This window comes from Bos indicus x Bos taurus, chromosome 5, assembly GCF_003369695.1.
Source record: "Bos indicus x Bos taurus breed Angus x Brahman F1 hybrid chromosome 5, Bos_hybrid_MaternalHap_v2.0, whole genome shotgun sequence".
NCBI lineage: Eukaryota > Metazoa > Chordata > Mammalia > Artiodactyla > Bovidae > Bos > Bos indicus x Bos taurus.
In genome coordinates, this window is record NC_040080.1 from 61009169 (window position 1) to 61029890 (window position 20722).

The window sequence follows — 20722 nt, forward strand, 5'->3', positions numbered from 1 at the left end:
CTTTGTCTTTATCTTTCTCTTGCTTTTAATTCTGACACCTCATGTAATTTCCTGAGTACATAGTTATGCATTTCTATCCACTCCTAAATCCTGCCTTTTTTTTTTTTTTTTCATTTTCACTTTAGCTGACCTACTCTTAGAGTCAAACCATGTAGAGGAAAACTGCTGTTTTCTTGTTATATATTCAGGTCATCAGAATAGTCTTGCTTATATTTTTTTAAGAACACAAACTGGAGAGGATGAGGATGGTGATAGATATCAAGGAAATGGAAATACCAGTAAGGACACCAAATAAGTATATTCCTGATGTCTCATATTCATATACATAAAACTGGATCTCATTTGCCATGAAAGTAAATGAAACATTAATCAGAAATTTGAGTTTGATTGAGTACAATAGCAAAAGTGTACTAGTCTTATTTATTGATGATAGCTAGGGGTGTGTGTGTGTGTGTGTGTGTGTGTTTGCGTTAAATACAAAACATGGAGTGATGACGTGTACTCAGGCGCTCTTATGCAAAACAGAAAATGACATCCATCATAGTTCTTGTCCAAAATTAAGGGTGGAAAAACGTGTTTCTATGCTTTAATAGTCTGCTTAATTTTCCTTGAATTTATTCACTTAAAATCAACCAACAATTAATATGATCACATGTATTTTTCAGTGGTCAAATTAGAAGGGAAACTTTGAATCAACTGTCCAGATACCCTGGAAATGCAAAGGATTGTTCTTCCTGGCATTAACTATTTTTATAACATGAAGGAGCAGTGTGTTTCCCATCTGAAATTTCAATTTTCTAACTCTACCTTAGACACTAGTTATCTCCCTTGTCATTTTCCAAATGGGAACATTGTTTTCTTCCTTTCCATTTTGTTTTTTTTCCCTCTGTGTAGACCTCGTAAAGTAGAGGGCATTAATGGGAAATCACACAAGAATGACAGTGTTTATCCTGGCAGGTTTGACTGATGATCCACAAATGAAAATTGTATTATTTATCTTCCTACTTCTCACCTACTTTTTAAGCATCACTGGTAACCTCACCATCATCACTCTCACCATGGTGGATCCTCACCTCAAGACCCCCATATATTTTTTTCTTCAGAATATTTCCTTTCTAGAAATATTCTTTACTACTGCTGCTGCTGCTGCTGCTAAGTCGCTTCAGTAGTGTTTGACTCTGTGCGACCCCAGAGACGGCAGCCCACCAGGCTTCTCTGTCCCTGGGATTCTCCAGGCAAGAACACTGGAGTGGGTTGCCATTTCCTTCTCCAAAGCATGAAAGTGAAAAGTGAAAGTGAAGTCGCTTAGTCGTGTCCGACTCTTAGCGACCTCATGAACTGCAGCCTACCAGGCTCCTCCATCAATGGGGTTTTCCAGGCAAGAGTACTGGACTGGGGTGCCATTGCCTTCTCCGACTACTACTACTACTACATGCATCCCTAAATTCCTAGGTATTATGGAAATGGAGGACAAAACTATTTCCTATAATGGTTGTATTGCACAGTTGTTTTTAGCTTATTACTTGAAGCATTTGAATTTTACTTGTTGGCAGCTGTGTCCCATGACTGCTATGTTGCCATCCATAAGCCCCTGCATTATACAGACATCATGAACAGTAAAATCTGCACACTTCTTATCTTCTGTTGTTGGATTTCTGGCTTTTTGATCATCTTTGTACCTCTCCTTTTAACCCTAAACCTTGGCTTTTGTGCTTCCAACATTGTTGATCATTTCATGTGTGACCCAACTACCTTCCTGCAGATCTCCTGCTCAGACACACAGCTCACTGAGACAATGGGATTCATTTCTGCTTTGATGACTCTTGTGGTCCCATTGTCAATGGTATTCACATCATGTACCTATATTGCGTTAGCAATTCTGAAAATCCCTTCAACTAAGCAGAGGAAAAAAGCATTTTCAACATGTTCTCACATGATTGTGATATTCTTTTCTAATCGCAGCTGCATCTTCATGTATGTTAAACCATCAGTCAAAGAGAATGTTTTTAAAAGGGAATAGCACTACTCAATACCTCCATTGCCACGCTTTTGAATCTTTTCATCTATAGCTTACAGAACCAACAAGTGAAAAAAGCTTTAGTGAATATAATACACAGTTGTTTCTTTTTCAAACAAGTGAATATGTTATTGCATGATGTATTAAGGAAATAAATGGTGTCTATAATAATAATAATAGTGTATATAATTGTAGTTTCCTCCCTTTTATTACATTTGATAATCATCCTTCTCTCTTTTCACAGTGATTTTTACAAAAGCCTTGTTTCAATGAAGCTAATTTTCTTCCTGTTCTTCAATAGAAACTTTTTTCTCATCTCTCTTCCTTTTCCTCTGACTATATGAAAGTAGTTATTCCAATTTTCAAAGTGTTTCTTTTCTCTTTGAGTTTTAGTTATTAGGAATATAAACTAGTTTTATGTAAGTTATATTTAATGTAGCAAGCAATGTAAATATTATACTACATTTATATTTAGGTTCAGTTCAGTTCAGTTCAGTCACTCAGTCATCTCTGACTCTTGGCAACCCCATGAACTGCAGCATGCCAGGCTTCCCTATCCATTACCAGCTCCCCGAGTTTACTCAAACTCATGTCCATAGAGTCGGTAATGCCATCCAACCATCTCATCCTCTGTTGTCCCCTTCTCCTCCTGCCTTCAATTTTTCCCAGCATCAGGGTCTTTTCTACTGAGTCAGCTCTTCGCATCAGGTGGCCAAAGTATTGGAGTTTCAGCTTCAACATCAGTCCTTCCAATGAATATTCAGGACTGATTTCCTTTAGGATTGACTGGCTTGATTTCCTTGCAGTCCGAGAGACTCTCAAGGGTCTTTTCCAAACCACAGTTCAAAAGCATCAGTTCTTTGGCTCTCAGCTTTCTTTATAGTCCAACTCTCACATCCATACATGACTACTGGAAAAACTACAGCTTTGATTAGATGGACCTTTGTTGGCAAAGTAATGTCTCTGCTTTTTAATATGCTGTCTAGGTTGGTCATAACTTTTCTTCCAAGGAAGGAGCAAGTGTCTTTTAATTTCATGGCTACAGTCACCATCTGCAGCGATTTTGCTGCTGCTGCTGCTAAGTAGCTTCAGTCGTGTCTGACTCTGTGCAACCCCAGAGACGGCAGCCCACCAGGCTCCCCTGTCCCTGGGATTTTCCAGGCAAGAACACTAGAGTGGGTTGCCATTTCCTTCTTCAATGCATGAAAGTGAAAAGTGAAAGTGAAGTCGCTCAGTCGTGTCCGACTCCTAGCGACCCCATGAACTGCAGCCTACCAGGCTCCTCCATCCATGGGATTTTCCAGGCAAGAGTACTGGAGTGGGGTGCCATTGTCTGTCACTGTTTCCATTGTTTCCCCATCTATTTGCCATGAAGTGATAGGATCAGATGCCATGGTCTTAGTCTTCTTAATGTTGAGTTTTAAGTCAACGTTTTCACTCTTCTCTTTCACTTTCAAGAGGCTCTTTAGTTCGTCTTTGCTTTCTACCATAAGTGTGGTGTCATCTGCATGTCTGAGGTTAAATATTAACATTAATTTATATTTTGTAATACAACCAATTTATTCATGCATAATCTATTTAATGAGCTGAAAGAAACGTGTAGCAGAGATTAAACATTAGAGCTATTATTCAAATTAGGAGATATTTTAAAAAATGATTGCTATGTGACTTTCCCTAGGAACTAGTTGTTTGGTTTCTATTTGAGAATTGTTAAGTTTTATAAGTAGTTGAATTATGAAAGAAAAGTGCATTATCTTGCTGGTTTATTTTAAAAATTAAAATTAAAAATGAAATACAATGTTTACATACCCAATAAGCACCCCCTTCAATAACTTGGTACACTTCTGAAGCTAATTGGAGAGTGATTGTAAAAATCTGCTAAATGAAGGAGAACAATGCTCACCAAATGTATTCATTCCTTTCAGAGTGTCATACACATGGACATAAAAATATATGCCTATATCCCTTAACAATTAAACCAAATTAGTGGAATAACTGAATTTTTCCTTCCTTAAGTAATTTTGAAATTCCTATACTTAATATTCCTATTAAAAAATATATTCCTATTATACCTTTGTTGGTAATGATCAGGATTTTTTTCATCAAAGCAATTTCTATGTTTGACTAAAATTTAAAATATGAAATATGATTAAAACATTTTCACAGAGGCTGATTCATGTCAATGTATGGCAAAACCCACCACAATATTGTAAAGTAATTAGCCAATTAAAATAAATTAAAAATTTTTCACAGGTACACAGTATGTTTGATGATTTTTTGCCAGAAATATACGAGCATTAAACCATAATATATTTTTTACTTCTTTTTTACTTTAACTATGGGTCTTGATTTGAATACTATATAAAAGAATAGAATACAGTGTAGTCAGGGAGAAATATACATAAATTACGTAATTGATTGGATTATTTTACAGATTTCTGTTCAGCTTGGTAATGAGGTGAACATTAAAACATATTTTATCCATGAATAGTATTTTTGAAAGAGTAAAATAATTAAATTTTCTCTTGATTATTTGTATATCTACATTTTCCATTTTGAGAAAATAGATATAATGATCATGGAGCATTATATAACTTCTGTAAGTTTTAAGAGCACATAAGTGAAAATAATATATATATGTTATATATATGTATGCATGTTCCATATTGAGACAGTCTAACATAGGAAAAGATTAAGAATCTCTCAATATTCTCAAGTTATGATTCTGTTATGTGTTAACCAAGATAGAGTTTGATTAAAAATACATTGCCTTCCAGTTGAGCCATTAATTTTTCATTAGAGTACTCTGAAATGCTTCAATATTTTCAATAGTTACTTACCATAAAAGATACACTGACACTCCTAATAAGGACCTAGCATTATTGAGGTCTTCTCTTCCCAATTCCAGGAAGATTAAAGTTATATTCTCAATCTTCTCTACTACTTCTAATAGTCTATGATATATCACCTCCCATTAGCACTGACCTCTGAATTCTGATTCCCCAGTAGTTTACTAGTGTTATTGTTGTTTTTAATTGTCTTGAATATGTAGTACAGCTTGTCAAATTTAGGTAGAACTTCTTAAGAGAAAGTAGGACTCTTTGTGCCCCCATGGACTAGAGTCCATGGGAATTTTCCAGGCCAGAATTCTGGACTGGCTAGCTTTTCCCTTCTCCAGGGGATCTTCCCAACCCAGGGACCGAACCCAGGTCTCCTGCATTGCAGGCGGATACTTTAACAGCTGAGCCACAAACATTTAGAATATATTGGTGGTGGTTGTCGCTAAGTCGTGTCTGACTATTGCAACCCCATGGACTGTAGCCTGCCAGGTTCTTCTGTCCATAGGATTCTCTGGGCAAGAATGATGGAGTGGGTTGCCATTTCCTTCTCCAGGGGATCTTCCTGACCCAAGAATTGAACCCAGGTCTTCTGCATTGCAGGCAGATTCTTTATCAACTAAGCTACTAGGGAAGCTGTTTAGAATATATTACAACTATTCTTTTAATGTCATTAGAAAGTATAATTCAAAGGACATATGCCTTGACTCTTTAAAACATTCCTATTGTAGGAGTCACACTGGAAATATTAAAAAAAAATATGTTTTGACAAATAGGGACTATACAAATTAACAGGAAAGAAGTCTTAGAATATCATGATCTCAAAAGTAGTTTGCTACATAACTGTATCATATGATACTTATGCAGAAAAAATAGGTGCTCATGAATAGGATTCTGAAAAAGTTTCTTTCTTTGCTTGTCAGTTTAATATTACCTTTCACTAGTTATCATGTGGTTTTGATAAATACATAAAAGAAAATTGAGAACCAATGACTGGAGATAGAGTTCATTCAGCTTAGACTGACAGATTAACCATACTGTAAATTGTTATTTTCCTGTTTCTATTTTGCAAGAGTAATAATGTAGACTATGATTGAGAGCTTATCCTCTTGATCCTGCTGAATTTTTTCCTAAACATTTTACTATATTTTTTCGTCTGAAATTTCTCCTTCTAAAGAATCTCATCCCCACTGGTCTATAAATTCCTGATAACCACTGTGAAGTGAAGTGAAGTGAAAGTCAGTCAGTCCTGTCCAACTCTGTGACCCCATGGAATACAGTCCATGGAATTCTCCAGGCCAGAAAACTGGAGTGGGTAGCTGTTCCCTTCGATGTTTCATGTTGTCTTCTTTCATGAACCTTTATTCCTCTACTTCTAAGTATTGGCTAAGTATTCCTTGGACTCTTCATACCAATTATTTTACATTGGTAATTAGCTCTTTATTGAAATTATTTCTCATTATTTTCAAACTGTAAGGTAAATATGTGTGGATATTCTTGAGTCTCTTTTTATTTCTGTTATTTTCATGGCTTCTGTTCTCTGAATCTCTCTCTGGTATGATTATGAATTTTCTTTCTTTTCTTTTACCGCATACTCAAAACTGTATGCAAGTGTTGAGGGCTCTGGATGATGATTAACACTACACATAAGATGTAATCTATGATTGTCCACAGTTAAGGCAGGAAATCTTAACCAAAATAAGGTATGAGATTATTCAAATCTGTGTTCACATATTTTTTAAGAAATGGTGGATTCATTGTGCTTCTTAGGGAATAAGATTTCAGTGCTCAGAGCTAAACACCTAAGTTCTGACCCAGAATTTTCCACTTTGACAAAGCTTAAATGCTGAATTTTGGCTTCAGAAATGAAGAGACAGCAGGAATTTCTTGAGATTCTTCATACATAGGTGCTTTTTATTTTTTGTAAGTACATTTTTTGGTAATGCTACCAGTTTATTTGTGCATACACTATCTAATGAAATTAAAACTAATTGTAGCAGAGATTAACCATTATTGTTATTGCTCAAATTAGAGTATGTTTAGTTTAAAAATCATTGTCTTAAAGCATTTTCCATAGAAAGTAGTTGTCGGTACCTATAAAGGAACTTTTAACATTACAAATATTTCAATTACAGGTGAAAAATGCCTTCTATTGGGTGCTTATTTTATTTTTATTGAAGTATAATTGCTTTACAATTTTGTGTTAATTCCTGCTGTACAAGGAAGTGAATCAACTACATGTATACATATATCTTCTGTTCCTTAAGCCACCATCCCACTGTCCCCATCCCACCCCTCTAGGTCATCACAGGGTACCACATTGTGCTATACAGTAGCTTCCCACTAGCTCTGTGTTTGATATATGGTAGTGTATACATCAGAGAAGGCAATGGCACCCCACTCCAGTACTCTTGCCTGGAAAATCCCAGCTACGGGGGAGCCTGGTGGGCTGCTGGCCATGGGGTCGCACAGAGTAGGACACGACTGAAGTGACTTAGCAGTAGCAGTAGCAGCAATGTACCTGTGGACTATTAAGGAAAGTAACATAAGTTTATTATAAACTGAATAAAATAAAAGCAAGATTAATATAGAAATACTAATTTTAGTTTTTCTGTGTTTTTACCTTAGTCATATATATTTAAAGATTGTTAATGACTGAGAATTTTCTCATGTGAAATTTAGAGTGTTAGTCATTCGCTCATGTACAACTATTTGCTATCCCCTGGAGTGTAGTTGGCCATGCTCCTCTGTCTATGGAATTTCCCAGGCAAGAATACTGGAGTGAGTCTCCATTCCCTTCTCCTGGGGATATTCCTGACCCAGGGATGGAACCCAGGTCTCCTCTGTTGCAGGCAGATTCTTTATGGGCTGAGTCACCAAGGAAGCCCTGTTAATAAAGTATATGGAGAGACAAGCAAATGGAGTTAAAGAAAATGCACTCTCTGTGCTCAGTCATGTCTGAGTCTCTGCTACCCCATGGGCTGTAACCCGCCAGGGTCCTCTGTCCATGAGATTTTCCTAGCATGAATACTGGAGTGAGTTGCCATTTCCTCCTTCAGGGGATCTTCCCCACCCAGGGATCAAACCAGTGTCTCTTGAGTCTCCTGCATTGGCAGGTGGATTCTTTACCTGTGACCAATAGGGAAGACTGTTAAGAAAATAACTGAAAGAAGATAATAACAAAGTACATAAGAAAGAAATAGAAATGGAACTTATAAATTTTATAAAACTTAAAATTTATAAAAAATTTATAAATTTTATCAATTTATAAAAATGAGATATTTGCTAGATTCAGAAAACAGAAAATATGAACATATAAATAATGTTAGGATAAGGTCTTTCAAAGGTGGCTCAATGATTGACACTGAATTGCAGAGCAAAATTTCAAATAATTTAGTCTTCTATTAATGGTAAGTAGGACTTCTGTCAAGGAGAAAATCTCATATTTATATAAATGATTGACATTGACCAACATATTCATTTTGATGGAATCAAAGTAGACTTGAGAAAATATTTGCACAGAGGTATGTTTCTGAATATGGAACATTCTATGGCTGAGAATGAAGAAAACTCTTTTCTAACTTGTAACTTAGTTTTTGTTTCCTTTAGCTTTGATAAGAGGGGGAAATGAAGAACCATTCAGTGGAAATAGACTTCCTACTCCTAGGATTGACAGATGACCCACAATTGCAAATTGTGATTTTCCTGTTTCTATTTTTCAACTACATCCTGAGTGTAAGGGGGAATTTAATCATTATCCTCCTCACCTTTCTGGATCTCTGTCTCAGGACTCCAATGTATCTCTTCCTTCAAAATTTCTCTTTCTTGGAGATTTCATTCACAACTGCCTGCATTCCAAAATTCTTGATCAGCCTTTTGACTGGAGACAAAACAATTTCTTACAGTGGCAGTGTAACACAATTGTTATTTTTTCTTCTATTAGGAGCTACAGAATTTTATCTTTTGGCTGCCATATCCTATGACTGCTATGCTGCCATCTATAAGCCATTGCATTACCCAATCATTATGAATAGAAAAGTGTGCCATCAGTTTGTGCTCAGCTCTTGGATAACTGGCTTCCTAATTATATTTCCTCCTTTGGTCTTAGAACTTAAGCTGGGTTTCTATGCTTCCAAAATAATTGACCAGTTTTTTCTGTGACACTTCCCCTATCCTTCAGCTCTCTTACACAGACACACATATCCCAGAATTGATGGCTTTTGTCTTAGTTGTGGTGACACTTGTAGTCACTCTGTTGTTGGTGGTCCTCTCCTACACATACATCGTAAAAAATCATTCTAAAATTGCCTTCTGTTCAACTACCAACAAAAGCCTTTTCCACCTGTTACTCACACATGGTTGTTGGGTCTATCACTTATGGGAGTTGTATTTTTACATATATGAAATCATCAGCTAAGAAAAGTGTGACTTTAACTAAAGTTGTAGCTGTGCTCAGCACCTCTATTGGTCCTTTACTAAACCCCTTCATTTACACCTTAAGGAACCAGCAGGTGAAAGAAGCTCTCAAAGATGTGCTTCACTGGTTTTGTTATTTTCAAAACAATGAGCAAAAATGTAGATATCAGTAAGATGTTGCTGAAATATGAGTGAAGGAATTGAAAACAGTTTTCAATTCAGCAGTTCATAGCTATGACATTTCTCTGCTCATTGATTCGTTTCACATTGGGTTTACTCAACCTTATGAATCTCTGCATTTTTTTTTCTTTCTGAGTAGATAATTTTATTCTTTAATAGTAAACTGCTTTCTTCCATGCAGAATATTAAATTCTACCTCTGACTAGAAATATCTCTTCTCATCAAAGATTTTATCATGTGCTGACTGCTTTCTAAATATGAACTTTACTGTATATTCTTTTTTGTTGTTTGAACAAGTGTTTCATTTTTACTGTACAATATTGTATTGGTTTTGTCTTAACTACTTCAACATCTGTGCTAATTGATAAGCACTGCATCTGCTCTTTTTTTTTTTTGGTATATTTTTATTTTTTAAAATATAAATTTATTTATTTTAATTGGAGGTTAATTACTTTAAAATATTGTATTGGTTTTGCCATACATCAACATGAATCTACCACAGGTATACACGTGTTCCCCATCACGAATCCCCCTTCCTCTTCCCTCCCCATACCATCCCTCTGGGTTGTCCCAGTGCACCAGCCCCAAGCAACCAGTATCTTGCATCGAACTGCATCTGCTCTTAATATTTTGTTCTGCTAAAAATGTTCGACAAATTCAAACCCTGATCATTATTACCTGATCATAATTGACATTGTGATGGAAATCAGGTAGAAATCAGATTAATTTTAAAGATCAAAATGCCCATCCAGGAAAAATGTTTATTGATTTCAACCTTGAAAGATGAATAAGGAAATAAATATTTCAAAAGAGCTGTAACCAGAGGCATAAAATGTGTAAAGGAACTGAGATTCTACTAAATAAGTTTCTTTTTTTTTTTTTAATTTTATTTTATTTTTAAACTTTACATAATTGTATTAGTTTTGCTAAATATCAAAATGAATCTGCCACAGGCATACATGTGTTCCCCATCCTGAACCCTCCTCCCTCCTCCCTCCCCAAACCATCCCTCTGGGTCGTCCCAGTGCACCAGCCCCAAGCATCCAGTATCGTGCATCGAACCTGGACTGGCAACTCATTTCTTACATGATATTCTACATGTTTCAATGTCACTTTCCCAAATCTTCCCACCCTCTCCCTCTCCCACAGAGTCCATAAGACTGTTCTATACATCAGTGTCTCTTTTGCTGTCTCGTACACCAGGTTATTGTTACCATCTTTCTAAATTCCATATATATGCGTTAGTATACTGTATTTATGTTTTTCCTTCTGGCTTACTTCACTCTGTATAATAGGCTCCAGTTTCATCCATCTCATTAGAACTGATTCAAATGTATTCTTTTTAATGGCTGAGTAATACTCCATTGTGTATATGTACCACTGCTTTCTTATCCATTCATCTGCTGATGGACATCTAGGTTGCTTCCATGTCCTGGCTATTATAAACAGTGCTGCGATGAACAATGGGGTACACGTGTCTCTTTCCCTTCTGGTTTCTTCAGTGTGTATGCCCAGCAGTGGGATTGCTGGATCATAGGCCAGTTCTATTTCCAGTTTTTTAAGGAATCTCCACACTGTTCTCCATAGTGGCTGTACTAGTTTGCATTCCCACCAACAGTGTAAGACGGTTCCCTTTTCTCCACACCCTCTCCAGCATTTATTATTTGTAGACTTTTGGATCGCAGCCATTCTGACTGGTGTGAAATGGTACCTCATAGTGGTTTTGATTTGCATTTCTCTGATAATGAGTGATGTTGAGCATCTTTTCATGTGTTTGTTAGCCATCTGTATGTCTTCTTTGGAGAAATGTCTATTTAGTTCTTTGGCCCATTTTTTGATTGGCTCATTTATTTTTCTGGAGTTGAGCTGTAGGAGTTGCTTGTATATTTTTGAGATTAGTTATTTGTCAGTTGCTTCATTTGCTATTATTTTCTCCCATTCTGAAGGCTGTCTTTTCACCTTGCTAATAGTTTCCTTTGATGTGCAGAAGCTTTTAAGGTTAATTAGGTCACATTTGTTTATTTTTGCTTTTGTTTCCAATATTCTGGGAGGTGGGTCATAGAGGATCCTGCTGTGATGTATGTCAGAGAGTGTTTTGCCTATGTTCTCCTCTAGGAGTTTTATAGTTTCTGGTCTTACGTTTAGATCTTTAATCCATTTTGACTTTATTTTTGTGTATGGTGTTAGAAAGTGGTCTAGTCATTCTTTTACAAGTGGTTGACCAGATTTCCCAGCACCACTTGTTAAAGAGATTGTCTTTAATCCATTGTATATTCTTGCCTCCTTTGTCAAAGATAAGGTGTCCATATGTGCGTGGATTTATCTCTGGGCTTTCTATTTTATTCCATTGATCTATATTTCTGTCTTTGTGCCAGTACCATACTGTCTTGATGACTGTGGCTTTGTAGTAGAGCCTGAAGTCAGGCAGATTGATTCCTCCAGTTCCATTCTTCTTTCTCAAGATCGCTTTGGCTATTCGAGGTTTTTTGTTTTTCCATACAAATTGTGAAATTATTTGTTCTAGCTCTGTGAAGAATACTGTTGGTAGCTTGATAGGGATTGCGTTGAATCTATAATTTGCTTTGGGTAGTATACTCATTTTCACTATATTGATTCTTCCAATCCATGAACATGGTATATTTCTCCATCTATTAGTGTCCTCTTTGATTTCTTTCACCAGTGTTTTATAGTTTTTTATATATAGGTCTTTAGTTTCTTTAGGTAGATATATTCCTAAGGATTTTATTCTTTCCGTTGCAATGGTGAATGGAATTGTTTCCTTAATTTCTCTTTCTGTTTTCTCATTATTAGTGTATAGGAATGCAAGGGATTTCTGTGTGTTGATTTTATATCCTGCAACTTTACTATAGTCATTGATTATTTCTAGTAATTTTCTGGTGGAATCTTTAGGGTTTTCTATGTAGAGGATCAGGTCATCTGCAAATAGTGAGAGTTTTACTTCTTCTTTTCCAATTTGGATTCCTTTTATTTCTTTTTCTGCTCTGATTGCTGTGGCCAAAACTTCCAAAACTATGTTGAATAGTAATGGTGAAAGTGGGCACCCTTGTCTTGTCCCTGACTTTAGAGGAAATGCTTTCAATTTTTCACCATTGAGGATGATGTTTGCTGTGGGTTTGTCATATATAGCTTTTATTATGTTGAGGTATGTTCCTTCTATTCCTGCTTTCTGGAGAGTTTTTATCATAAATGGATGTTGAATTTTGTCAAAGGCTTTCTCTGCATCTATTGAGATAATCATATGGTTTTTATTTTTCAATTTGTTAATGTGGTGTATTACATTGATTGATTTGCGGATATTGAAGAATCCTTGCATTCCTGGGATAAAGCCCACTTGATCATGGTGTATGATCTTTTTAATGTGTTGTTGGATTCTGATTGCTAGAATTTTGTTAAGGATTTCTGCATCTATGTTCATCAGTGGTATTGGCCTGTAGTTTTCTTTTTTTGTGGCATCTTTGTCAGGTTTTTTATTAGGGTGATGGTGGCCTCATAGAATGAGTTTGGAAGTTTACCTTCCTCTGCAATTTTCTGGAAGAGTTTGAGCAGGATAGGTGTCAGCTCTTCTCTAAATTTTTGGTAGAATTCATCTGTGAAGCCGTCTGGACCTGGGCTTTTGTTTGCTGGAAGATTTTTGATTACAGTTTCAATTTCCATGCTTGTGATGTGTCTGTTAAGATTTTCTATTTCTTCCTGGTCCAGTTTTGGAAAGTTGTACTTTTCTAAGAATTTGTCCATTTCTTCCACGTTGTCCATTTTATTGGCATATAATTGTTGATAGTAGTCTCTTATGATCCTTTGTATTTCTGTGTTGTCTGTTGTGATCTCTCCATTTTCGTTTCTAATTTTGTTGGTTTGATTTTTCTCCCTTTGTTTCTTGATGAGTCTGGCTAATGGTTTGTCAATTTTATTTATCCTTTCAAAGAACCAGCTTTTGGTTTTGTTGCTTTTGGCTATGGTCTCTTTTGTTTCTTTTGCATTTATTTCTGCTCTAATTTTTAAGATTTCATTCCTTCTACTAACCCTGGGGTTTTTCATTTCTTCCTTTTCTAGTTGCTTTAGGTGTAGAGTTAGGTTATTTATTTGACTTTTTTCTTGTTTCTTGAGGTGTGCCTGTATTGCTATGAACTTTCCCCTTAGGACTGCTTTTACCGTGTCCCACAGGTTTTGGATTGTTGTGTTTTCATTTTCATTCGTTTCTATGCAAATTTTGATTTCTTTTTTGATTTCTTCTGTGATTTGTTGGTTATTCAGCAGTGTGTTGTTCAGCCTCCATATGTTGAAATTTTTAATAGTTTTTCTCCTGTAATTGAGATCTAATCTTACTGCATTGTGGTCAGAAAAAATGCTTGGGATGATTTCTATTTTTTTGAATTTACCAAGGCTAGCTTTATGGCCCAGGATGTGATCTATCCTGGAGAAGGTTCCATGTGCGCTTGAGAAAAACGTGAAATTCATTGTTTTGGGATGAAATGTCCTATAGATATCAATTAGGTCTAACTGGTCTATTGTATCGTTTAAAGTTTGTGTTTCCTTGTTAATTTTCTGTTTAGTTGATCTATCCATAGGTGTGAGGGGGGTATTAAAGTCTCCCACTATTATTGTGTTATTGTTAATTTCTCCTTTCATACTTGTTAGCATTTGTCTTACGTACTGTGGTGCTCCCGTGTTGGGTGCATATATATTTATAATTGTTATATCTTCTTCTTGGATTGATCCTTTGATCATTATGTAGTGACCATCTTTGTCTCTTTTCACAGCCTTTGTTTTAAAGTCTATTTTATCTGATATGAGAATTGCTACTCCTGCTTTCTTTTGGTCCCTATTTGCATGGAAAATCTTTTTCCAGCCCTTCACTTTCAGTCTGTATGTGTCCCCTGTTTTGAGGTGGGTCTCTTGTAGACAACATATGTAGGGGTCTTGTTTTTGTATCCATTCAGCCAGTCTTTGTCTTTTGGTTGGGGCATTCAACCCATTTACGTTTAAGGTAATTACTGATAAGTATGATCCCATTGCCATTTACTTTATTGTTTGGGGTTCGAATTTATACACCGTTTTTGTGTTTCCTGTCCAGAGAATATCCTTTAGTATTTGTTGGAGAGCTGGTTTGGTGGTGCAGAATTCTCTCAGCTTTTGCTTGTCTGAAAAGCTTTTGATTTCTCCTTCATACTTGAATGAGATCCTTGCTGGGTACAATAATCTGGGCTGTAGGTTATTTTCTTTCATCATTTTAAGTATGTCTTGCCATTCCCTCCTGGCTTGAAGAGTTTCTATTGAAAGATCAGCTGTTATCCTTATGGGAATTCCCTTGTGTGTTATTTGTTGTTTTTCCCTTGCTGCTTTTAATATTTGTTCTTTGTGTTTGATCTTTGTTAATTTGATTAATATGTGTCTTGGGGTGTTTCTCCTTGGGTTTATCCTGTTTGGGACTCTCTGGGTTTCTTGGACTTGGGTGAATATTTCTTTCCCCATTTTAGGGAAGTTTTCCACTATTATCTCCTCAAGTATTTTCTCATGGTCTTTCTTTTTGTCTTCTTCTTCTGGAACCCCTATTATTCGAATGTTGTAGCGTTTAATATTGTCCTGGAGGTCTCTGAGATTGTCCTCATTTCTTTTAATTCGTTTTTATTTTATCCTCTCTGATTCATTTATTTCTACCATTCTATCTTCTAATTCACTAATCTTATCTTCTGCCTCTGTTATTCTACTATTTGTTGCCTCCAGAGTGTTTTTAATTTCATTTATTGCATTATTCATTATATATTGACTCTTTTTTATTTCTTCTAGGTCCTTGTTAAACCTTTCTTGCATCTTCTCAATCTTTGTCTCCAGGCTATTTATCTGTGATTCCATTTTAGTTTCAAGATTTTGGATCAATTTCACTATCATTATTCGGAATTCTTTATCAGGTAGATTCCCTATGTCTTCCTCTTTTGTTTGGTTTGGTGGGCATTTATCCTGTTCCTTTACCTGCTGGGTATTCCTCTGTCTCTTCATCTTGTTTAAATTGCTGAGTTTGGGGCGTCCTTTCTGTATTCTTGCAGTTTGTGGCGTTCTCTTTATTGTGGCGTTTCCTCACTGTGTGTGGGTTTGTACAGGTGGCTTGTCAAGGTTTCTTGGTTAGGGAAGCTTGTGTCGGTGTTCTGGTGGGTGGAGCTGTATTTCTTCTCTCTCCTTTCGAAGAGTTGGGTTGCTTTTCTGGGTGCCTGATGTCCTCTGCCGGCATTCAGAAGTTGTTTTGTGGAATTTACTCGATGTTTAAATGCTCTTTTGATGAATTTGTGGGGGAGAAAGTGTTCTCCCCGTCCTACTCCTCTGCCATCTTGGCTCCTCCTCCTCTAAATAAGTTTCACCTAGAGAGCTAAAATATTTTAAAATATGGTATCAATATTTGTATAAATTATCATTATTTTGTATAAAAGTAATTAAACTCCATGCTTTGGTTAAAATTGCTCATATTCAGTATAACAATATAGTCTTACTCCTATAATGATAGTAAGCTGTGAAACAAATTCAAGGTAACTGATTTATATCTGGTTTTTGGGATCTTTCTATATATTTAAAAAACATTTGTAAATTATAAATATCCTAATCCATGCTACTATATCAATTTAATCAAATTTATTAAGTACACCATACATACAAGCACACACTATCATTTTAGATTTTTTAATTGGCGTCTAATTGCTTTACAGTATTGTGTGAGTTTCTGTTACACAAAAGAGCTTACATATACCTATAAGCCTTCCCTCCTGAGCCGCCCCATCTTACTCCTCTTGGTCATCACAGAGCACTGAATGAGCTCCCTGTGTTATACAGCAGCTTCCTGCTAGCTATTTTATACATGATAGTGTATATATAAAATCAGTGGATTTGAACAAATATTGAGACCCATGCAACAATAAAAATAGAGATCATTTACAACTTGCTAGGTAATTCCCTTTGCTGCTTCACAGCCATCACCCCACCCCATTGCACCATTAACATCCTTTCAATCACTAAAAATGAGTTATACCTTTTTGTAATTTCTTATTTAAAAAAAAAAATTATGTGCTGTAAGCTTCACTTACTCATCATAAAGGTTTTGAGGTTGACCCAAGCTGTTGCCTGCATCCTTAGTTCGTTCCTTTTTGTAATACAATTTAGCAGAATCTTAGTTTGTTTGTTTGTTTTTTTTTTCCACAGCTTGTATACTGTCTCCTATTCTTGGGCCTTGGTATTGTTACTCTGAGGAACCTTCATCAATATTGAATCACTTATAACAACCAGTTGAAAAATCAGCACATACCACATTTTAAAATGCCATTTACTGAAAAAAATCTATTGTCTCATAATGTCCTTTGAAATACTTGTTTGCCTGAAGGAATTTGATTGAAAGGGGTTGCTCCTCTGTATCTTGGTGACTCTACTGATCACTTCCTATTCTCCAAAGCAGTGGAAGCAACAGAAAGTGTCTCTAAAGAGAAAGAGAAGGATCCAACACCATTGATCATTTGGTTTTTCATTTATGAGTCCATCTCAATTCCAAATTAGTTTACTAGTTTGTTTTAATGCAACAGGTTCCAAGACTCAACTTGAGTTTTAAAAAGTGAGGAAAAACAGTGTGCATATGTTGGCTAGAATCATATTGAGAAAACTAATATGAAAGATCTCAGATTGCAGCTGTGTAGAGAGTGGTTCAGGAAATCTTGTGGGAAAAGGCAGTAGCTCTCAGTAATTTCTGAGAAATTACTTATTAATAGCGTAGCAGTAAAGTTTGTCTTTCTCCCTTACTAAGAATTGACCATGGATCTTGCCTCTGCTCACCTGTCTGTCCACAGATACTTCTGGAGAAGATAGCCTCTGCTTCTCTTCCAATTTCCAACTTTTGTACCAGTACCTCTCACAGACAAACTGAAATAAGCAACATAAGGGGAAAAAACTCTGGAAAAAGGCATGCTGGTTTCTCCATCACACTTAGAAAGCCTCTCAGAAAGTCATGCATGATGATTTGGCCACAGAGAATTCAATGCAAATAATTTGAAAACAACCAGACATATGGGCTTAGAATTGCAGGGTTTTGCTTTTATCACTAGCTCTGCCTGACAAATGAAGTCATTATTAGGAGCAAATTAGAACACCTGAGATTTTTTTTTTTGCATGTTCTTGTTAAACTCACCCTCATTATATAGAAGAGTACTTAAAGATGTTGGCATTATGAATGCTTAAATTGAGGCAATCTATTCATATTATTTAAAACACCTTTAACACCCTGATTGAAAGTCATGTTTCTACAGGATATGGTAGATGGGGTTTCTGATGAAGGGAAGAATCGAGAAAAGAGTGATAAAAGTTAAAAAAAAATGTATATTGCTTTTAAAGTAATTTAAGTTTCCCATGTGGCTCATACAAGTTTAGATAGAAGTATGGCCAAAGGAGAGCAAGACCTACAAGATCTAGGATAAATTATTTGTTAAAAAAAATTAAAGATTATTATTGATGAGAACCATTTTTAAAATATTTATTGAATTTTTACAATATTGTTTCTGTTTTATGTTTTGGATTTTTGCCAGGAGGCATGTGGGATCTTAGCTCCTTGATCAGGGATTGAACCCACACCCCCTGCATTAGAAGGTGAAATCTTAACCACTGGAAGGGAAGTAAGGGAAATCCCATAGTATAAATTCTTTATATTCAGCAAATCACTGAAAAGAGAATGGTGTTTGCTTTTTGTTCATTATTGCAACAAATCTAAAAGCTTGAAGTGGTTGAAGAGTGCATGCAAGACATAGTTCTTGACACTGAATGTTTATAATTTAATTGATTACACTGAAAACGATTCATTGAATAAAAGTGTCTTAATATAAGAATTGCATTTATGTCTTAAATCACATGATAGAAGGTTTTAAGAGTTCTTTGTGTTGAAAGTATTTCACTTAATAAATGTTCTTCTGCATAGTCATTACCTCTTATATAATTAAAGGGGCCAAAATACATGGACCATAATAAATTTGATTTGCAAATATTAAAAGCTTAAAGAATCTTGCTAGTCTAGTAGGGCATTATTAGCACCATGTAGACTTGAAATTCCAAGCAAATGTTAGTCTCTCCAAATCTAAAGACTTTCCTTAACAATCTTTGCAAATAAGTATGTATGTATGTACACATACACACACACATACATGTACATGTATATATACATATTTAAACAAATTGAAAACAGTGGTCTTTATTAGTGAATAAAATGATTCAATTTTGGGTTATATCTTATTACTCGATAGTCAAAATATATAACAAAGATGCTTTCAGAAGAAATTATATATTAATATCATTTATTGCATTATTCATTATATATTGACTCCTTTTTTTTTTTTTTTTTTAAATTTCTTCTAGGTCCTTGCTAAACCTTTCTTGCATCTTCTCAATCCTTGTCTCCAGGCTACTTATCTGTAAATCCAATTAGTTTTCAAGATTTTGGATCATTTTCACTATCATTATTCAGAATTCTTTATCAGGTAGATTCCCTATCTCTTCCTCTTTTTTGGGTTTGGTGGGCATTTATTCTGCTCCTTTATCTGCTGGGTATTTATCTGCCTTTTCATCTTGTTTATATTGCTGTGTTTGGGGTGGCCTTTCTGTATTCTAGCAGTTGGTGGTTCTTCTTTATTGTGGAGGTTCCTTGCTGTGGATGTGGTGGATGGGTGGCTTGTCAAGGTTTTCTGGTTAGGGAAGCTTGTGTCGGTGTTCTGGTGGGTGGATCTCGATTTCTTCTTTCTGGAGGGCAATGAAATGCCCAGTAGTAAGTTTTGAGATGTCAATGGGTTTGAAGTGACTTTGGTCAGCATGTATATTGAGACTCAGGCTCAATATATGTTCCAGTGTTATGTTCCAGTGTTGCTGGAGAATTTGCATGGTATGTTTTGCTCTGGAGCTTGTTGACCCTTGGGTGGTGGTTGGTTTCAGTGTAGGTATGGAGGCGTTTGATGAGCTCCTATCGATGAATGTTCCCTAGAGTCAGGAGTGCTCTGGTGTTCTCAGGATTTGGACTTAAGCCTCCTGCCTTTGGTTTTCAGTCTTATTCTTACAGTAGCCTCAAGACTTCTCCGTCTATACAGCACCAATGATAAAACGTCTAGGTTAATGATGAAAAGTTTCTCCACAGTGAGGGACACCCAGAGAGGTACACAGAGTTACATGGAGAAGAGAAGAGGGAGGAGGCAGATAGAGGTGACCAGGAGGAGAAGAGGGGGAATCAAAAGGTGAGAGAGCATGCTAGCCAGTAATCACTTCCCTATATGCTCTCCTCAGTCTGGATCCCTCAGAGATGTTCACGGCGTTACACAGAGAAGCAAAGAGGGAGGAAGGAGATCGAGGTGGCCAGGAAGATAAAAGGGGGGAATCAAAAGGAGAGAGACAGATCCAGCCAATAATCAGTTCCCTGTGTTCTCTATAGCCCGGAACACACAAAGAGATTCACTGAGTTGTATAGAGAAGAAAAGGGGGAGGGGGAGATAGAGGCAACCTCGTGGAGAAAAAGGAGAGTCAAAAGGGGGAGACAGCAATCAGGCTAGTGATCTCACTCCCAAGTAAAAATGGGTACTGAAGATTGGGGTTCTTAAAAGTACAAAGTTGATAACAAATACCAAAAAGCAAAGATTAAAAATCTTGAGTAGAGGTTAGATTCTCAAAAATACAATATTAAAAAAAAAAATTGAAAGCATTTTCCCTAAAGTCAGGAACAAGACAAGGGTGCCCACTCGCACCACTACTATTCAACATAGTTTTGAAAGTTTTGGCCACAGCAATCAGAGCAGAAAAAGAAAAGAAAAAAGGAATCCAAACTGGAAAAGAAGTAAAACTCTCACTGTTTGTAGATGACATGATCCTCTACATAGAAAACCCTAAAGGCTCCAACAGAATATTACTAGAGATAATCAATGAACATAGTAAATATGCAGGATATAAAATCAACACACAGAAATCCTTTGCATTCCTATACACTAACAATGAGAAAACAGAAAAGTATAAAATACTTAGGAATATATCTACCTAAAGAAACAAAAGAGCTATATATAGAAAACTATAAAACACTGGTGAAAGAAATCAAAAAGGACACAAATAGATGGAGAAATATACCATGTTCATGGATCGGAAGACTCAATATAGTGAAAATGAGTATACTACCCAAAGCAATCTATAGATTCAATGCAATCCCTATCAAGCTACCAACGTTATTTTTCAGAGAACTAAAACAAATAATTTCACAATTTGTATG

At 36.0% G+C, this 20722-nt stretch overlaps 2 pseudogenes; both read left to right on the forward strand.

Moving 5' to 3' along the window:
- Positions 1 to 917: 917 nt before the first annotated feature.
- On the forward strand, positions 918 to 2172 carry LOC113893472 (annotated as a pseudogene).
- A 6309-nt stretch (positions 2173 to 8481) lies between these two features.
- LOC113893675 lies at positions 8482 to 9443 on the forward strand (annotated as a pseudogene).
- The last annotated feature ends 11279 nt before the right edge of the window (positions 9444 to 20722 follow it).